Below are 6,400 nucleotides of genomic sequence, written 5' to 3' on the forward strand. Positions count from 1 at the left end.
TATTATTAGGCAAGGTGATATTATAGGTGAGCATAGTGCCATTCAGCCAGATAACAGCTGTAGTATAACTATGTTTCAGGGTAAAACAGTCATTCCCATGGCTAATTTGCTGTTGCTTAATGTCTGGGGCATAATTTCTAGCTCCATTAAACCACCCATAAAGGCCTTTGGTCAGGGGAATGCAGTCTCCAGATTCATCTATTTGAAAGCACAGGGATCCTTTTTCGGGGAAACTACGATTCTCTCCTAGAGGCATTTGTTCCAGATCCAAATACAAATAAGGGAGATTAATAGCTTTATTAGAGGTAAACAGCCTAGGAAAAACCTGTGCATCATGTTGTACTGGCATTGGTTTCGGGAATGCAGACAGGATCCCCCATCTCTGTTCCATCTTCCCTGGCTGTAGACTCAGCAGGAACATCAGGCATGTTTGCAGAAGCATCTTCCTGAGACTGCGTCAATTGTGTTTTTCTCACCAATCTTTCCGGTACCCAGATCGGATCTTGTTGACCCTGTGGGAAAACACAAACAGAACCTTGTGCCCATGCAAGCATGGGATCAGGTCCATGCCAGATACCTGTCAAGGCATCTTTCCATTTTACCATCCCTTTAGAGGGACTGTGCTGACATTGATGTCTATCTGCAGCTGAACAGTTTGATCCATCCAAATTTAAAAAATTCAAGGTAAATAATGCAAGAGAGAGTCTATCCTTAGGAGTACGGCTATGGCCTATTCCCCCTTTTTGTTTTTGAAGCAGTTCCTTCAAGGAGCGATGTGCGCGCTCCACAATGCCTTGACCCTGGGGATTATAGGGCAGGCCATGTACAAGTTGAACATCCATTTGACGGCAGAAGGAGGCAAACTTGTGGCCCGTGTAAGCAGGACCGTTGTCTGTTTTTATTTGTTGTGGTTTGCCCCACGCTGCCCATGCCTCTAGGCAATGGGTGATCACGTGAAATGCCTTCTCACCTGCCATTGGGGTGGCGTGGATGACTCCAGAACAAGTGTCAACAGAAACATGGACATATTTGACCCGTCTAAATTCAGAGATATGTGTAACATCCATTTGCCATATTTTCAGAGGGAGCAAACCACGAGGGTTGACTCCTAATGCAGGAGGGTGCTGAAAAACAACACATTGGGGACAATCTAGAACTACCTTACGTGCATCAGCACGTGAGAGAGAAAACCTTTGTTGTAATGTTTTAGCATTAACATGATATTCCTTATGGAATTCTTGTGCTCGTTGCACTGCTGAGGCCACAAACACCCATTCTTGCCTGGTACAGAGGTCTACAACATTGTTGCCCTCAGCTAATGGGCCTGGTAGGCCAGTATGAGCACGAATATGTTGTGCAAAGAATGGATTTTTCCGCTGCCAAATCAGTTGTTGCAATTGGCAAAAAACCAACTGTACGGGACTAGAGAATTTAAGAGTCCCTGCACATTCAAGAATTTTTAAGGCATTAACAACATAGCAGGAATCTGATACCAAATTAAATGGAAATGGACAAACCTTAAAAACTTCTAGAACAATTAAAAGTTCCACCTGCTGAGGTGCACCTGGTAAATATTGGTGCTTCACAGGCTCCCCTGAGCCCACCATATAGACCCCGCAACCTGTTTTAGATCCATCAGAAAAACAACGGTGGCTCCGGGAATTGGCCGGGAAGCAGTTATTTTAGGAAAGACTACAGGATGTTCCTTAAAAAAATTCAATAATGGATGTTTTGGATAATGGCAATCTATATGCCCCGCATAGCTACAGCGCAATATGGCCCAATCATCAACAGTAGCACATAAAACTTTCACCTGATGGACATCATAAGGTACAATCAGCATTTGTGGGGAAGTTCCAAAATATTGCAAGCACTGCTGAATACCTTGCTGGGCAAGTAGTGTCACAGTTGTGGGATAATATTCAATGGATTTTGCAGGGGAAATTCTAGTGTAAACCCACAATAAAGGTCCATCCTGCCATAAAATACCAGTGGGCTGCAAAAAGGTGGGCAGAATGCATAATACAATTGTGTTGGGATCTCGAACTCTCTGAAGAAAGGCTTCCTATAATCTATCCTCAACTTTGCATAGTGCTTCACGTGCTTCCGTGGTTAACTGTCTAGGGGAATCCAAAGCTGTGTCACCTGCTAATGTATCATAAAGCGGCTTTAGCTCATAATTCGCCATTTTTAAACTGCCTCTTATCCAATTTATGTCCCCTAATAATTTTTGAAAATCATTTAATGTACATAAATGATCTTTTCTCAATTCTACCTTTTGAGACCTAATCTGTTGACTGGTAATCTTAGAGCCTAAATAAGTAACCACCTGATCCTGTTGTACCTTCTCAGAAGCAATGTACAACTCTTTAGTTCTTAACATTGTCCCTAAAAAGTGATATGCAGCTTGTAAAACATCCTTTTCTTTTGCTGCGAGGAGGATGTCGTCCATATAATGGACACATCTAACAGTAGGGAAGCGGGCCCTTAATGGCTCTAGAGCTTGTGCTACAAACAACTGACACATAATAGGGCTGTTAGCCATTCCTTGTGGTAAGACAATACACTGATATCTCTTATCTGGCTCTTCATGATTAGTAGATGGCACTGTAAATGCAAATCTTTCACTATCCTTGTCATTCAAGGGGATGGAGAAAAAACAATCTTTAATATCAATCACAATAATGGGCCAGTTCTCTGGTAAGGCTGATAATAATGGAAGACCTCTCTGTACAGGCCCCATAATATCCATCTGGTCATTTATTGCTCTAAGGTCATGCAACGATCTCCATTTTCCTGATTTTTTCTTTATAACAAAAATGGGTGTATTCCAAGGAGAAAGGGAAGGTTTGATATGCCCCTCTCTCAACTGCTCTTCCACTAGCTGCCTTGCTGCTAGCAGTTTCTCGGAGGAAAGTGGCCACTGAGGAACCCACACTGGTTCCTCCGTTTTCCAGGATATGGGAATTCCTTCTTCAATGGCCCCTAAGAAAAACCCAGCCCTTGCCTGGGCTTTCTAGGTGTTGCCTGTATTGGCTCCTTTCTTCTTTGTAAAAACTTTCCTAATCCAAAATTGGGATGGCATCCCATCTTTTTCATAATATCTTGAGATTCTTTGGAATACTCATTGCTTAATTTGAAACCCATAGACTTCATGAGGTCCCTCCCCCAAAGGGAAACTGGAAGCTCAAGGACATAGGGTTGCACAACGCCGGAATGTCCTTCTTCATCATGCCAATTTAGCAAACTTGCACTAATATTAGGAGTGCTAGCATAGCCCAGTCCTTGTAATGTCTGGGAAGAAACTTGTATTGGCCAATCCCGAGGCCAATCTTTGCTAGCAATAATACTGCAGTCCGCTCCAGTATCCAAAATTCCCATAAGTTTAATACCGTTAACAGTTAGTTGTCTCTGATCTAAATCCAGTGATAAGAATGTGAGATCTGTTCCTGATGACCCAAATCCTTTGTCTCCTCTTTCTTTGTCATAAGCTGGGTGGGCACCATGCAGACTGGGGAGTAAAATAAGTTGTGCAATTCTATCCCCTGGGGATATGGCAGTAATTCCTTTTGGTGACTCTACCATAATCTTTACTACTCCTGTGTAGTCAGAGTCAATCACCCCTGGATGAATACGCAATCCTTTCAATAAGGTAGATGATCTCCCTATTAACAGCCCTACTGTTCCTGGGTCAAGGGGGCCTTGAAAATCAGACTCTATTACTTCTACCCCCATTTGCGGAGTTAGTACCAGTCTGGCGGTGGCACGGAGGTCCAATCCTGTTGAGCCCTCAGTAGCTCTCCGCGGTGCTTGGGATGGCGAAGGGAGGGTCACTGCTCTGGAGGGGAGTCCTGTCTCGGGGTCTCCATTGCCCCATATATTTGAGGGCCCTGGGAGCGTAGGCCCCGCTGGCCGTTTTTTGGAAAGCTGTCTACTGCAATGGGTTGCCCATTTATATCTTTAACGGACCGGCATTCATTAGCCCAGTGCCTCCCCTTTCTGCATTTTTGACAGAGCCCCGGCTGAACGTGGTGCTGGCTACTTCCTTGTTTCTGCCTACTACCTGCCCCTAGTGGGCAGATGCGTCTTATATGTCCTCTTTTCCCACACTTAAAACAAGCATCTTGAGTATTGCCTTCTTTTCTCTGGGTAAGCTGAAGGACTGCAGCTGCCAGACCTGCATTGGTCAGAGGTCCTCCTAATTCCCTGCAAGCCTTCATCCAGGCTTCCAACCCCCTGGTCTTATATGGGGTGATGGCGGCCCTGCACTCCTTTGTACACTGCTCATATATTAGCTGCTTTATTAGGGGCATTGCAGCATCTGTGTCCCCAAAAATTCTACCAGAAGCCTCTATCAAGCAAGCCATAAAATCTGAAAAAGGCTCCATGGGACCTTGGAGTATCTTGGTCAAATTGCCACTCACTTCACCTTTGTTAGTAAAAGATTTCCAGGCTCTGATGGCTATTTGATTAATTTGAGTATATACATTAGGAGGGTAGGTAGTTTGTTGATTGGCATATCTACCCAGACCAAGCAACATATCAGAATCCCATTGCAGGCCTGTGTTGTGGTTGGCTGCCGCCTGCTCATTAGCAAATTCGATAAAGAAAGCTTTCCAGTCCAAATACTGACCTGGACTGAGGCAGGCACAAGCAAGATTCATCCAATCTGAGGCAGTCATGCATTGTCTTTGCAGAGTCTCAATTTGAGTAAGTGTAAATGCAGCTGTGACCCCATAACTTTTTACAGACTCCGCTATAGATTTGACAAGTTTAAAATCCAAAGGTTCATGATATCTTTGATTCTGATTATCTACAAAAACAGGACAAGCTACCTGCATTTCTCTCCTAACTTCCCTCCACAGTTGTGGGTGAAGGCTGCTGCTGACCGGCAATGCTCCAGGAGCTACTGCAGCCTCAGGGTAAGGGGGAGGAGCAGGGGGGATTATGGGCCCACAATGCTGTTTTCTTTTGTTTTTCTTTCTCACCTTGTTTTTAATTCTTATCTTTTGTAATGATCTAACTAGAGACTCTACCTCCTCCGAACCGAGAGAAGAGTCAGTAGACTCGGGGTCTTCAAGGTCCAATAGGGAGGGATAGAGTCGTGTCTCCTTTCCTATTGTCTTTTTACTGCCCTTGCATTTTACAGACTCCGCCTTCTCAGATCTCTCCTCTTGCAATTGTTCTAAAGCTGCTTGCCCGTTTTCCAAGGCATTGCTGCATCGCTCATTTTCTAAACAGCTATGTACTAATTTCCAAACTGGTCACACCCCTGGTTTCAGGGTCCCCTGTTCTGCTGCAAAGTCCAAATCCCATCCCAATTTTTCCCAAGAGAACACTGTGAGACTCCCAGAAACAGCGAACCATGGGGCCACAACATCACATTCCCCTAAGAATCTTTGTAAAGTTCCTTTCTTTATCTTTAAGTCTTTTGTTAGAAGCAGCTCATTGAGAGCCAAAAAAATTGGGTATGAGGAGGAAGTGCCCATCCTTGTACAACCCGGTCTTTTTAGCCTAAGAGGTTTCTCGGAGCCTTTGCCAAACAGCCCCAGTTTTATCACTTTTTTTTTTAAACTTTTGCTCCACGCGTCCACGGGGAAGTAACAGTCAAACTAGTCAAACTAGTTTCCTTTCCCGTCTGCCTCATGTCGGCAGCTCTGCTAATATCCAGTCAAACTAGTCAAACTAGTTTCCGTTCCCATCTGCCTCTTGTTGGCAGCTCTGCGAATATCCTCTCTTGTCGCGGTTCCCCATTTAACCCGGGGACTTACCAGGTATACCTACCCTGACAGCGAGAAGTTCTGAGCTCCCTCTTTTCAAAGATTTTTCCACGTAGGCGGCCACCAATTGTCACGTCTAACTCGACCAGCAAGAAAGACTCAACGCAGAGCTCTTCTTCAAGCTGTGTTTTATTCAGGACGCTTAATCTGTTTCTTTGTTCCTCCTCCGTGGGGAGAGCCCGCCCCAGCCTTATATAGGTCTCAGTCCACTAGCCCCCATGCGCCACATGGGATTCCTGGATAGGTACACATATGCCTTAGCAAGCCAAAATCTGAAACCAAGCCAAATAAGATGTTGCTTGAAACAAAGAGCGCTCACCACCGGGAGGGCGGGGGGCAGGAGCCAGCTCCATCTTAAGAGTGCAGCTCCCCGCAGCTCTCTACAGGAAACTGACGAGAATAGTAGCTTCTCTTCAGTCCAATACACTGTACTTGCTGGGATGAGACGCGAATGCTATTTGCACTGTGTATGGCAATGTGAGCTCAATAGTGACTTTCCTACCAGAAAACAACATTTGCTCGTAGGACCAGAAAATGCATGTGATTCAACAATGTTTATGAATGGGAAACAAACACTAGCTGTTCTTACAAGAAACACATTCTGCTTTTGAGGAAAGAGC

General features: G+C 44.8%; 1 long non-coding RNA gene across 1 annotated transcript; it reads right to left on the minus strand.

Annotated features, from left to right (window-relative positions):
• Positions 1-278: 278 nt before the first annotated feature.
• LOC131914039 (uncharacterized) lies at positions 279-5,860 on the minus strand. Its single transcript, XR_009380061.1, has 2 exons — positions 5,785-5,860; positions 279-512 (listed from the first exon to the last, which is right to left on the minus strand). It is a non-coding gene; the product is annotated as an uncharacterized LOC131914039 (long non-coding RNA).
• Between the last annotated feature and the right edge of the window lie 540 nt (positions 5,861-6,400).

Source organism: Peromyscus eremicus, chromosome 7 (genome assembly GCF_949786415.1).
Source record: "Peromyscus eremicus chromosome 7, PerEre_H2_v1, whole genome shotgun sequence".
NCBI classification, from domain to species: Eukaryota; Metazoa; Chordata; class Mammalia; order Rodentia; family Cricetidae; genus Peromyscus; species Peromyscus eremicus.